Source organism: Ambystoma mexicanum, chromosome 1p, assembly GCF_040938575.1.
Source record: "Ambystoma mexicanum isolate Mex_15411 chromosome 1p, UKY_AmexF1_1, whole genome shotgun sequence".
Taxonomy (NCBI): domain Eukaryota; kingdom Metazoa; phylum Chordata; class Amphibia; order Caudata; family Ambystomatidae; genus Ambystoma; species Ambystoma mexicanum.
In genome coordinates this window covers 225,401,230-225,414,571 of record NC_090921.1, presented here as the reverse complement: position 1 = coordinate 225,414,571, position 13,342 = coordinate 225,401,230, and the positions used below count along the sequence as shown (strand labels likewise).

Here is a 13,342-nt window from a genome sequence, read left to right as displayed (position 1 = left end):
AGCAAAGTTCTGGCTATTCTGTTCTGAATTCTCTACAATCTGGTCATCCTCTTGTTTGGTAATACCAAATAAATGCTATTATTGTAGTTCACTCTGGAGCAGATGAAATAGTTCATCACCTTTAATAGATGTTTAAAAACTTCTTTTTTGGGGAAATAAACCTGTATCTTATAAGGTTTGATGCACATTCATATTTCAAGACTGAAAAATTGCTCAATAGGCATGGTAGTCAGCAGCAAACAAAATACATTGTTTCACAACATCTTGGTGTTATGCAGACAGTAGACGACTTAATTATCAGCCAAACAGGTCAGCCCCATAGAAGACTGACAATCCCCCAATCACCCGGACCTCAGAGACAGGAATCCAAGTATCCCATTCGACTCAGTAGGACAATCAACCATGCATAATCATGTAACACCTAATCAGTCTGTGTCGGCTGCATGAATTGCCAAGAAGCTACGGGAATGGGTCACAGATATTCCAGGGGTGAAGCCCGGGCTGCACCTTTAGGACATAGTTTTGTTCCATTTTACAACTCTAGGTCAGGTCCTTCAACCACTCATGTACATAAAGGGGTAACTACATTCGACCAACACAACACAATTTTATGCATCGTTTTGCAATAATCATACACATTGACAGCTGTTTTCGATTATCTCCAGAGTGCTCAGGCAGTCTACCAAGCAAGCAACACATAGGTCCTCTGGATATAACAGTGGTATTTGAGAAACCATATCAGCGACATCGGCCCAGAAATGTGCCACAGCAGGACATGACCAAATCATATGTAAAACATCTGCCTTCCCCGCTTGGCTTTTAGGGCATTTGCCATTGGTAGTGTTATAAAATTTAATTTGACGAGCCAGGGTTATATACGCCTGATGAAGAATCTTAAATTGTATTCATTTGAACTTCCATGTATATTGGCATAGGGAAAACCATAACTGGTCACCTACTTGTCTTCCTAGTTCCCGGTCCCACTTGAGTTTTCTCTGGGAGACCTTTCGCGGGAACTATCTCAGACCATGTTATAAATAGTGGCAGCAATTCTCCTTAATCCAGCTGAGTTGACAATATACTGCATAATAGGAATTTCAGGGGGCTCTGAAGGAAACTGCGGGTCCATACCTTGAAGGCCAAACGCATCCTATGGTACTGAAATGTCAAACTAGCAACCCGCCCCACTCTTTCCGCAAATTTCTCCCTAGAAACAAATACCCCGTCCAAATGTATATCATACATAAATCATATCCCCAATGTGAACCAGGTTGTATTTAGTGCTTTGTCACAGGTCGGGCCCAACGTCCGTAGACCCCATATACACATTTCGGTCATATACAGAAATTGTATACCTACTTCCTGATACAGTCTTCTCCACACATCAACCGTACTGGGTACACGGTTGAACTTAAGTTTGTCTGTATCTGCCATATTCAAGAGAGCAGCCTGCTGACATGTGTTAGCACCTGTTCTGCCTTTCACGGAAGGGATGACACATATGAAGATACCATGTCCTTCTAGAATTCCCCTCATATAAGGAAAAACTAGCCTACATGCTATTAAATAAGCAATGTGCTATTCGCTTAAAACAAGATGTATTTAGAATAGCATTATATATAATGCCTTGAAAAGCAGGTAACACTGACATTGCTAGACGCCTGAGTTAACCTGTATTTACTTTTATTTTGCTAAGCAACCTCTCAGTGAGGTGTGTGTTTTTATGGTACATTAATATGTATGAAGGACTGAGTTATGCTTACATATTTAGTTCTACATAGTATTCAATAGCTTGTAGATTGAACCATCAAAGAGCAATGGCAATTTCTGTGCTGTGATAACAGAATGACAGCACTAATCGGCAGGGGCACATAGCTGGGGTCTGATATAGCAAAGAGATAGTTGCTTTGGAGCACCCTACCCCAGAAACTTTATACTGGCACAGATAAACATGGCCTTAGACACGTCGGACACTTTTTGCTGCAGACTGATAACTAGGCACAGACAGACAATGCAAGCTTTTTGCGTGTGACATATATGTCACTGAGCATTGAAAATTGTTTGCCCCAGCCTAAAGCTGAAGGGGTGTACCAATTAAATTATTGACACATCACATCTAAGGGCCAGACTTGAATGTCTCTGCTCCACAGATCTGCATTAGATGTATTAGAGACAGAGGAACTGTCCATCAAGTGACATGTGAGTATAATAATTAGGGGGTTTCCATGTAGAATGTATATAGGATGCCATGCGTACCTGTATGGGGACTGGCTAATATCTCCCAAGTAATTAGGTAAATCCATTCATGAGAAGGACTCCCTCTTAGCATAAACATTCTTAAAATAGCAAAGGAAAGTTTCAACAATAGCGACCTGGTTTGATACCGGAATCCCCTGCATGTTCCTTATAATTGTAACACTGTACGGACCACATTTTGGACGTAGCATTTGAGCGGGAGCTGGCCAGGTCTGCTCGCCTCACCGAAATTTACGAGCTAGTCTTGGGGCCATTCGAAAATGTATCTCCCTGTCCGCCATGGCCCGAAAATTATCCAACTTGCTCTTGATAGTCGGTAGCAATCCTGATTCCTTCCACCACTCTAATTTGAGCTCAAAGGATCTTAGCGCCACCTCAAGACCCAACTCGGAACAAATTGCTTTTCATACACTATTCTCAATTGCAATACTTCAGCCCCGAAGGTACACATTAAACGTCTCCCAAACCGTTGCCATCATGGGAACATTAATCTCGGAAAAACATGTCAATTACCTCTTTGATGTCGCTTTTGAAAGCAACATCTGAAAGAGCCAGGGATTTAAATCTCCAAGATGGCTATATGAGAGTCCCATCGTAAAGAATGAATCTCCATAAAGGTGGCAAGTGGTCCGAGACGGTCCTGGGAAGCATAATACATTCCCTAGTTCTTGTTTGAGTACAGGCCCTGTCAGAATATTGTCTATATGCAAATGCATGTCGTGAACATTAGAGTAATATAAATACACTCTGCTAGAGGGGTGCAACTTCCTCCACAATTAATGGAGACCCAGATCATCCATACCTGCATTGACTTCCCTTGCCGATAAGGAGAGAGAGAGCGGGGCACATCTCTGGATCTATTCATAGCTAACTCAAAATAATATTGAAATCTCCTGCCCAGATAATATGTGTGTGTGAATAGCAAATGAATTTATCAAGCAAAGAGGTATGGAACGCAGGTAAATCAACATTGGGGGCATACGTGTTAGAATCATTAATGGTGTCCGATGCAACATGCCAGTAACAATGACGCATCACCCTCAGGGTCTTGGTCATGTCCCAGCCTCCAAAAACTGAGGGATTTATGAATTAAAATCAAAACTCCTGTGTTGACGAAAAAGGAGGTGTAAACCCTAGATGATCCGCATGCCTTGGCAATGATATCATTAAATCCCCCCGCACCCCAAGAGATATGTACTTCTTGGAGAAGTACAATTTTGCCCCATCCCACTCGCAGTACACCATTATCTTATGGTCTTTCACTGGATTATTAAGATACTTCACATCCCAACTCATTATGGTGCAGGCATTCGAAGGTGTAAAATTAGAGCCTTGTATAATGGGTTGAGCCATAAGAACATCTGGTGAAATATGCAACAATACCAAGGAAAACAAAAGCATATCACTAACTGTGTGATGTGACCTTGTTTTAAAGTGTAAAACAAAACCCCAAGAAAACCTTTTCCCAACAGCCTCACTCACCGCAAAACCTGCAGTGCAAAACCCCACCCCCATCCCCCAACAATCCAACCCAATAGACCATGACCAATGGCCAGGGACGACAGTCAGACGCTAATCATGTCAGCTGAGCCCAAACAAGAGAGAGCAGACAGAAACATCAAACAACAATTGGCTGAGTTGATACAACCATAGACATGTTTGTAGGAATAGGTACTCAAAACCAAAATAGCCGAAGAAACTGCAGAACCCCTCTTTCCCAAGCCGGACAAAACCAACCCACACCCGGAGCATCTTGGACCTCGCCCAGGACCTCCACTCCTCGTGTATCTCCCAAGAGGATTGCTGCACTGTGCGTAAAGGCCAGAAAAAACGTAGGGGAAGGTCTCCAAACAGTAGAGCATGCAGCTTGGGGCTCCTCTGCCAACCAAAAGAGAGTCCCAAAAGAATGTGCCCTGCCAGGATCAGTAAAGAAGTGGGTCTTGTTGTTGTGTACGACGCGCAGTCTAGAAGGTACAGCATTGCGTACTGGATGCTCTGTTCCCGTAGCTTGAGTTTCACTGAGGCATAGGAGAGTCGGGCCCTTCTGGATAGTGGGAGTAAAGTCAGGATAGAACGGTATTTTGCCATCCTGGTAACGCACTTCACCAAACTCCCTAGCCTAATGGAGGATAAGGTCTCTTAACCAAATACTGAGCTGAAAAGGGGGGATCTGACAACATCGTCTTAAAGAAGTCTTCCATAAAGAGCTCCATGCTGCCTGGCGGATTGGATTCCAGGAATGCCAAGTTACATGCACATCATGTACATTGTTCGCGCTATGTATCTGATGTAGTTCTTACACTGTTTGTAACTCTTGCACTTGACTATGATTTCACTGCCTCCCGGCTGCATGTAACTGGTTGACCATAGCGCCCTGATACCTAAATAAATAATTTCTACTGGATCTTGCCACCAAATCTTCATTCTTCACATGGACACCCTTCACCTCCTGTTGCAGCGAACATAGTGCCAGAGTCACTTCAGAGGAAGTGTCTTCTAGGGCCCCCACCCTGTGCTCCATGTCAGATATTTGGCCACTCTCCTTCTCAATACACTGCTGCTTTCTGTCCATATTATAAAGCAGGCTCAAATCCAGATTTCATTTGCACTAGTATGACCGACAGCTCGGATTGAGGGCTTGGGTGTCCATCCACCAGAGACGACTGGGATTCCAAAGCCACTCTCAGTTCGAAATCCCCTATTGAGGATATCCTGAAGGCTGAGTCCCTATTTCCCTGGATAGCTGGAGGGTTCCTATGCTAAAAGGGCAGCTTCGATTGGCGTTTATTGCCTCTGGTCATGTGCACCTCGAGCCGGTCCAATTAGTTCAGAATAATGGATGGGAGCCATTGGGAGCCACGCCATACATCTCCAAGAGAGGCTGAATAACGCTCCCTTTCAGCTAAACCCAATAGCCCAGCCTGGAGACCCAAGGTGCCTCAGTGTGCAAGCGCAAGTGGGAAGACAGTAGCTCAGCACACTACTTGGGTGGAACACCGATGGCCAGAAGTATCAAAGGGTAGGACACATACCTACATCCAGAGCTCATTCCAGCATTGCCCCTCAATATTCCACAGAGTGACCAGTATTGAAAGGCCACCCACAAAGAGCCTCCGAATGCAAACCAGGACAAAAGGCTCAACAGTACCTCACAACCTCCACCAGTCAGGTCATCCAGGACAGTAACCGCGCCCAGAGGATCAGCGAGCGGTGGACTTCCATCACCTCTGTCCCCATGCTCCTCCTATTCGGGTCTCAGCGGGATGTCACCCACTCCTGGTGTGTCCACACAAAGCTTTGCTGCCAGGTAGGCTTGCTTCATCCGTGCTCGCCCCTAAGATCCTCCCAGCACCAGGAAGACAGAGAAGGCTCAGGCTAATGGGCACACATCATGGCCCTCACCAGGCTGCTTCGCAGAGCTGGACCCATTTCTGCCGCACAGCAGTTCAAGCCCAGGGGGCCTCAATATGCACCCTGTTAGGGGGGCTGCCTGCCATGGACATCCGACAGGCACCCCAAGTGCTATTCACTTCAGCACACCATGACAGGGCCAGTGTCTGAGGAGTTCAGGGCCTGCCCTGGACATCCTGCAGGCCCCCTAGTGCTGTGGGTATCAACACCATCGGGGGTGGGGGCACAGCCTTCCAGGCCCCTGACCATGCGACCTCTGCCACCATCCTGGCACAAGGGTCTCACGGCATCAGGGCCTGAAGGCCTGGGCCTCCACATGTAGGCCTGCAGCCTACATGGTAATGAGACACGGACTCCGGCGTTCCTCTTATGGAGTCTGCAGCCGTTCTAACACACATGCCTGCAGTGCACCCTTTTATTAGTTTGGGCCATGACGACGTCATGGACCATCTTAAAAGGGCAATGCAAGGGGGAGGGACACATCCCCTTAAAGGGACAAGACACACAGGGGGGCTCACCACACCACATACCCTCACCAGGCCCAGAGGGTCTTGGGATGTTCCGCAAGGTGGTCAGCCAGGATTGTGACCAATAGGGGTCTGCAGCACCTAGTTCAGCCCCACTCTCCCTTTGCCAAGCTCGGAGCTCTGCACTGAAGAAGCCATTATAGGCGCATACTCAACAGCACCCCCACTGGTGTGTAAAATATCAATATGGTAATATGAGTCTAATGAGAAAGAAACTTGTCTTTGTGACTACTACTCTTTGTTTATTTAAGCATACTTCATCATCAAAAGCTATGCCTCGATTTTAGACTTTATGTTTAGGTTCTGGAAATCGGACAAAGGTATTTGGGCTGAAGAAAGGATTCCTATGCATAAGATTTGTGTGACTGTCAGTCTCTTAACTGCACTGATCTTTAAATAGTTACCATCAGTCGCTTTGATTGCAGTAAGGCAGCCTATCACTGTACTGACCAAGAATCACCATCTACCTCAAGATCCAAGACAATCTAGGTATCATCGAATTAGTTATAAAAATCTAGGCCATGGCTATGAATAATATCCATTGAAGGAAGTAGATAAAGATTGAAAAGAATTGGGGACAGTGCCGAACTCTGTGGTACCCCACAAACTGTAACATATGGTATTGAGGAGAAAGGACCTAGTCACACCTGTTGAGATCTCTGCCTTGAAAACCATATTCTTCCAGTATGGAAAGCAGAATTTGGTGGTCCACTGTATCGAAGGCAGCCGAGAAATCCAGTGACACAAGTGCTCCAGAGCCCTTCTGATCTCCCCTTTGTCTGAGAGGATCTAAGAGTGTAGTGCTAATCATTTCAATACCACAAGATGGTCGAAAACCATGTTGTGCTCGGTGTAACAGATTGACATTTTCTACATGTTTTCGGACCTGTTTCCTCCCAAGATGACAGTCATAGCCAACCTGCATTCCTCTCCCATTTATTTTCCAGGGTAACAGAGGCAAGTGCATCCATCACCATACCACAACCATACATTTAAAAGGATCTGTTCTCTTGACTTTCCCAAATCCCAATATAGTTCCCTACTCAAAGACTAACTTGCTGAAAACGGGAGAGAGCCAACACAAATGGTATCGCGAGCAGGCCTTCCAGCAGCAGACAAGGAGAAAGAGCTGTAACTGCCACCCAGCCAGCGGAGAGAACATTTTACAATCTTTTGCAAACTGGTGTGGCCTATTGAAGTACCTGCTTTGGAGAGACAGGACTACACAGAGGAGGACGGTGAAAAGAGTGGTCAGAATATCAGTAAAGAAGTGGAAGTGGGAGACAGCATTTGCGATAAGGAGAGGAGGAACATAAGGCGGTGGGAGGGGGAAGGTAACTGGAATGATGAGGAGGTAGGTGTAGATACTTGGTTGGAAGAGGTGCCTGTGTGTAATCAGGAAGTGGTTGACTGTGGCATCAAGAACAATGAGATGGGGTTGTTTTAATTAGCAATTTGAAAGAAGAATGGAGCGTATTCACAAGGTGGTTGGAGGAGAAATCCAAGGAGAGGGAGGGGAAGGTATAAAGGAAGAGGTTGGAAATAGAGTTTAGGAGGAGCAAAAGGAGGTTGATGAGAGGAGGTCAGATGAAGAGCAGAGGAGTACGAGGGAGGAGCAGACAGAACCTAAGTCTAAGGGGTGTGAGTGGAGAATGGTTGTCAGTAAGAGCATGTAGCATAGCACTGATGCAATGTAGAGGAGAACATGAGAAGAGAAGAAAACAGAAGGTATAGGAAAGATCCCATTTGGCAGTGGTTCTAGTTCTAGTTGCTGGGGGTCTTGTGGTGGCAGGTGAGCTGAAGGGCAGGCCACTGGGTAAGGTTGCTCATGCTTGGTACAAGGAGCAAGTTACCGAGGTGGGCACAGAAGGTGAGCCGGGGTTACCAGTGTTCATTTCTAAGAGTCCCGTGGCAGAGGGCAGGCATGCCGAAGGGCAGAGCATTGGGTAGGGTGCTATGTCCATCTAAAGGTTTAATTTCAATAGCTGAGGTCATCAACGCATTATCACTGCAGACATTGAATTTGCTATCCGGGGCATGTATCAATGGGAGGGTCTGTGTGTTAGTAGATAGATAATTGAGAGTGGCTTTGAAGTTCCCCATTTGCCAGGTATACTTCCCTGGGCAATCTCCATCTACAAGGCCATTCAACACGGCCAATTCCCAATCTTTCCACCCTGACTGTTGGCCTTACTTTGAAGCATATCACTTTTGGGTTAGATATAGTCAAATTTGCTCAGCACTTGATTTTCTACACAATGGACATTCTAGTCCCTGCCTATCAGAGCAATGACTTTGGGCCTATCATAATTTGTGATCAAGAGATCATACAGCTTGAGCATTATATTTTCCGTCTCTTTCCCACGGCAGGTGGCTGGTGGGGGTGGAATCATAGATATTAAGCAACAGCAATATCCTTTTTACGTAGTCGATAATCTATATCCACCATAACTGCCAAAAGGAAAGGACATTCATATGTTTCTAATTCAGCTGACAACAGACAGGACCTCACTCCTGGTACAAGACCAACCGCCGGGCACCCTATCCGACCTTTGTCCACCATAGTATAATGCAAACATAGGGATGTTAGCCAACTCTCCTGCACAAAGAAAATGTCTGCGGTCGTTATTAAATCATAACCCCCGGCATGTGACACCGTTCTTCGTTGTCGTGATCTTAAGTCCCACATCATGGTTAGGTGCTTTTATTTCTGATGTCTTCTGATCAGTGTCATATTCCAATCTCAAAAAAGCTTGGAATGTGTTCTTTTATTGCATTCACAATAATGGGTGATATACAATGGATGCGTGTAGTGGGAACCAAAGTATTGTCCATGAATCCAATGCATTCGATGTCTTTGGAACTTAGAACTCTTAGAGAGGGTATCAATGAGAACAGAAGTAGAACATCAGAACAGTTCAGGGTTATCAAACTGGAGTTTGGAATAGATTCCATATTGTAAATGAGGACCTATTGATAATGGGTGGTCTACTGCGATTGGAAGCTGCTGTAGAGATATCACAGGAACTCCCGGTCTCGCGAGATCTCGGCCGAACACGGAAGTGCGGCACCCGCGCTTTGCGCATGGCAGATGAGAGCAGAGAGCCATGGAGCAACATCAGATCCTGTGCCCTCCTCCATAGGAGTGGTCTCAAAGCTTGAAGAGAGACTTTATGGACTCAGATCAGCTGTACAATAGTTCAGGGGCCTGTTGCCGCCTTGTTAGCATATCATTAATGATGCAGATTTATCTTGGGGTTATATCTGAATAAAAAGACATCACCTGCCACAACCCCGCCTGAGATCTATCATTATAAGAAATATACAGCATAATTGGCGACGAGGATGACCACTAAAACCCACGCGGTGCCATGCAAGGAGTGACGCCACCACCGCCTTTCCTGCAAACTCCAGGTAGGCCTGCCATTCCGTGGTGACAATGGCATCCCTTATTCACAACGTACGTGGAGGCCTTGGGCGGTGCGGGCTACTCGGCAGCGAGATGCAGGGCGATGTTACTAAATGCCCTGGGTGTCGAAGGACAAAGGGTGTTCGAGAGTCTCACCCACGAGCCAGTGGCCGGCAACAACAATGACATATTCAAGGAAGCCGTAAGAAGAATTGTCAAAAGGTTTGCCAGCAAGGAGAATACCGTCCTACACAGGATACGGTTCTATAGCCGCAAGCATGAGGCACCTGAACCGGTAGATGACTGTTACCAAACTGTGCGAATTGCCGGCGCTATGCAACTTTGGTAACAATGCGGAGAGTCTGCTCTGCGACATGCTGGTGGTCCAAACCAACAGCAGGAAGGTGCAAGACAAGTTCATCCTAGAGAAGGAACTACAGCTGGAAAAAGCAATTGAAATAGCAAGAGCAGTGGAGGAGACGGCAGGTAGAAGGAAAGAATTTGCAAGTGGCCACAGCCCAGCTGAAGTACAAGCGGTGGCTTTCCGCCCAAAGAAGGAGAGGCCGGTCCTCGAAGCGAGAGAAGGGAAATGGGTGAGGAAAGAACCGTTAAAATGCCACAGGTGCACCAGCACAAAGCACTTAGCTTTTGATGAAGAGTGCCCAGAAAGGGACAAGGAGTGCTTGGTGTGCAAAAAGATTGGACACTTCTCAATCGTGTGCCGGAGGCACAACAAGAAAATCATGAGCGTCAACGCTGAACACAACACGGAGAGGGAATCATCCTCGGAAGATGAAGGGAGACCTACCGTCATGATGGTGAACAGCCCACGGGCCAGAAGAGAAAAGCCCCATTGCGCAATCAAAATCAATGGGTTGGAAAAACATCTCACCATAATACCCCTGCGCACGTACAAAGAGATGATGGGAACAGAGACGGTCCAAGTACTCAGCATGCGGCACAGACCTACAGTTTTCGGCGGTGTGTCAGTAGACCTGCTGGGCTACATCAAAGGGAAAGTACAGTTCAAAGGAAGAGAGACCACCACAAACGTTTACTTTAGGCAAGAAGGCCCAGTGGTACTAGGGTGGGACGACCAGGCAAAACTGAAAATTAAGCTGGACCCCAGCACGGAGGATCAGGTACTGTCAGTCAGTTTGAGAGGAGCGCCAGTAGCGAAAGGACATTATCCAAAACTATTTTCGGAAGAATCAGGACACATCAATGGCTTTGTCCACAAAATATTACTTAAAACCAACCCAGTCCCGGTCAAGCACAGAGTAAGACCAGTACCGGCAACTGCAAGAGACGCATTCAGAAGCCAGTCGGACAGAATGAGGAAAGACGGCACCATCGAAGAAATTGAAACATCAGAGTGGCTGAGCCCAGTGGTACTCATAAAGAAACAGAATTTACAAGAGCTAAGGGTATGCATTGATCTCTGCAGTCTAAACCTGGAGGTAATTGCAGACAGCTACCCACTGCCGAGCATCAATGAGTTAATCCTCATGATGAAGGAAGCCAAAGTGTTCTCGAAATTCGACATGAGGAATGCCTACCATCAAATACAACTACACAAGGAGTCCAAGCCACTCACCGCTTTCATCACCCCATTTGGCACGTATCAATTCACAAAGATGCCGTTTGGCTTATGATCCGCAGCCTCAGCGTTTAAACGCATGATGGATGCTCTACTGCGGAACGTCAGGAACGTGTCCTACTTCCAGGATGACATCCTTGTATACGCAGGGGATGAGCAGACGCATGATGTCACATTGAGAACAGTCCTCACCAAACTTCAAGAAGCGGGAGTAAGATTAAGGTATGAAAAATGCATATTCAAGGCAAAAGAAGTTGAGTATTTGGGGTACAAGATATCAGAGCAAGGCATAAATCCCAAGCAAAACTTACTGCAGGCTATATTTAAAGCTCCCCAACCCACCAACAAAGACGAAGTGAGGCCATTCCTCGGACTGGCAGAGTATTATGCAAAATGTATCCCCAAATTCACTGAAACCTCAGCGCCGCTCCGCGAGCTTCTCAAAAAAGGTTCAGAGTACACGTGGCAAGAAGCCCAGAAGAAAGTGGTGGAAAGCATCAAACGACACATAGTAGAAGCGCCGTGCTTGCAACCGTTCAACCCAGATTGGAGTACAGTCATCACTACAGATGCCAGCCCATATGGATTAGGTGCTGTCCTCACCCAGAAAAAGGATGACACGGAACACGTGGTAGCATTTGCCTCGAAAGCCCTATCGTCAGCCGAACAAAACTACTCCACCATCGAAAAGGAGACGCTGGCGTGCGCATAGGCTGTGGAACATTTCAGGACATATGTGTGGGGCACAAAGTTCAAGTTAGTCACCGACCACAAACCCCTCATCCATATGCTCAACTCAGGCGACACCAAAGTGTCAACGCCCAGATTAGCACGCATAGCAGCAAAACTGCAGGAATACACCTTCGAGGTGCAACACATCTCTGGATGGAAGAATTCGCAGGCGGACTGCATGTCAAGGTTGCCTGAAGGCAAGGACAATGCCACCACCTTCTTGCAAGAAGAATGCATTGTAGCATCCATTACAGATCTCAAGGCGCCAGACTACCTGGAACTCGGCGAGAAACACTGGATGGAAGAAGAAGGAAAAGAGCCCACCATGGTGAGAATCAGAGAATGGATCAAGAACCCATGGCCAGATGAAAGGGCAGTGCCAGAAGGAATGAGACCTTATTGGAAAGTGGCAGATGAGATCTGGGAAGCCGACGGCATAATTATGAAAACGGACCAGGTAATTCCGCCCACAGGCATGAGGAAAACTATCCTGTGCAGAGCCCATGCAGGCCATCTGGGAACACCATGACACGTCACAGAGTGAGGGAAGCCTACTGGTGGACGTCCATGGATCAAGAGATCTGCACCATGATTGAGAGATGCCATGAGTGTCTCAACAGTGATAAGCGCTTGAAGATCAGGCAGGCGCCCATGATTTCCACAGAAACCCCAGAAGCGGTGTGGTCAAAAGTGGGCCTAGACTTTATAGGACCATAGGAAGCGAGGGCGCCCGAACATCGTTACGGCATAGTGCTAGTGGACTACTTATCGAAGTGGGTCGAAGCCGTGTTTGTCCCCAACATCACGAATGCCACAGTAATAGAGGTCCTCACTGCCATCTTCCAGAGGGAAGGGCTCCCCAATGAGCTAGTAACAGACATATCCAGAGACATGGAACTGTTCCTGAAGAAGCACAACATACACCAGAAGAAAGCAATACTGTATCATCCCCAAGCCAATGGGCTCGTAGAGAGGGCCAACCGGTTTATCAAGGGAGCCATCCAATTAGTGACGGCCTCAGGAATGGATCCCGTCAAAACGACAAAAGAGGCCATCGCAGCTCACAGACTAACCCCCAATAGGATCACCCAAATCTCCCCTTTTCGCATGTTGAGAGGGAGGAGAGAAGCCTCCATGCTAGTGCCACCATGGTTGGCCAGACTAAGAGAAGACGAAGAAGTAGACATGTAGGAAGTGGTGTGGAGAATAGAGAACAGCAAGGCATGCATAAAAGGGTGGAGCGACAGAAGAAGGACAAAACAAGGGTCAGATGTAAAAGAAGGAGATTGGATCAAAATACGGCTACCGACCAAGGATCAAATGACGGGCTCAAGGTTCAGCAGACCTGTCAAGGTAGTTCACAGAGGAACCAACCACGTCTGCACCGAAGACGGGCGCACATGGAAC

General features: G+C 46.8%; 1 protein-coding gene across 2 annotated transcripts in view; it reads left to right on the top strand.

Moving 5' to 3' along the window:
* LOC138568176 (NXPE family member 3-like) overlaps nt 1–13,342 on the top strand; it is a 242,649-nt gene that overhangs the window by 163,343 nt on the left and 65,964 nt on the right. The gene's annotated exons all lie outside the window — the stretch shown is intronic.